This window comes from Olea europaea, chromosome 2, assembly GCF_002742605.1.
Source record: "Olea europaea var. sylvestris chromosome 2, O_europaea_v1, whole genome shotgun sequence".
Classification (NCBI taxonomy): domain Eukaryota; kingdom Viridiplantae; phylum Streptophyta; class Magnoliopsida; order Lamiales; family Oleaceae; genus Olea; species Olea europaea.
In genome coordinates this window covers 11,440,288-11,441,791 of record NC_036238.1, presented here as the reverse complement: position 1 = coordinate 11,441,791, position 1,504 = coordinate 11,440,288, and positions in this window count along the sequence as shown.

Sequence of the window (1,504 nt, the reverse complement as noted above, 5' to 3'; positions counted from 1 at the left end):
TTTTATTAATATTTAATTTAAACTCTAAATATTTACTTAAAAATGTCGAAGTTAATATTTTTTTTTTATCTATAAGTAGCTTTTACAATTATAAGATTTTTTATTACTTTTAAATAATTTAAAGTGATTTTTTTACATATAAGTAACTTTTTACAATTTAGAAATAAAGAATAACTTTTATATAAAAAATTATTTAAAAAAATATTATTACTAATGAAATTATAGGAGTTGATAGCATGAGAAAATATGGTAGTTGATAGCATGAAAAAACGGAGAAAAAATACTGTTTGTCAGATTCAAAACATGTAAGGTGCAGGTATAATAGAAAATGACGTTATTTATGGAGACCAATTAAAAAAAATAACAAAATATTATTTAAAAACATATTACTACTAATAAAATAAGGAGGGAATATGAAAAAAATATTTTGTATTCAAAAGTCAAAAACAGTTTAAGAACAGTTAACTCAACCAAGTGTGAAAAGGAGGGTTACAAGAATACATAGTAAATACCAAAGCCTTTCTTATAAGAGAAGGTAGGATTAAAGTGATTTTTTTATTTATAAGTAACTTTTTATATTTTAGAAATAAAAAATAACTTTTATATAAAAAATTATTTAAAAAAATATTATTACTAATGAAATTATAGGATATGGTAGTTAATAGCGTGAGAAAATAGAGAAAAAGTATTGTGTATCAGATTCAAAGCATGTAAGATGCAGGTAAAATAGAAAACGACATCGTTTCTGGAGATCAATTAAAAAAAAAACTATAGTATGACAAAATATTATTTAAAAATATATTACTACTAATAAAATAAGGAGGGAATATGAAAAAAATATTTTGTATTCAAAAGTCAAAATCAGTTTAGGAACAGTTAACTCAACCAAGTGTGAAAATGGGGGTTACAAGAATAAATAATAAATTCCAAAACGGCTCTTATAAGGAAGGTAGGAAAATATAATTATTTATCGTTCAATTTAATAAATTTTTTATTTTAATATTATTTTTAATTATGATTCATATTTTAAAATATAAATATAATATAAATATAAGACCGAGGAGACATGAGTCTGGACAGGGCTGACTGGGTAATTTTGCCACTAAAAAGAAACTTTAGGGACTAAATTTATACTTTCTTAAGTATGGATTAAAAGGAAATTTAATTAAAAGATTGAGAACCTTTGCTGCTATTTTTCCTTTCCATTTTGGAAAAATTCACAAAGTACATTTTGAAAATCAATCATTTGCTACAAAACGCTTTTCTCATAAGGCAAACACAAATTCACAAAGCAAATTTCTAAGCTTCATCAGTACTCAAAGTTAGAGGTGGCAATTGAAACGAGTCGCTCAATGGTTCACCCGCTCACCGCATGGACTATGCAGGCTCGTCTAGGGACTAGATCAAGTACGAGCTGAATCCAAAAAACTTTGGGTGAGTTGAGCTTGGACGAGCGCCTCGTGAACTATGCCTAAAAGCTGCTCATGGGAGCATCACCCTCGAG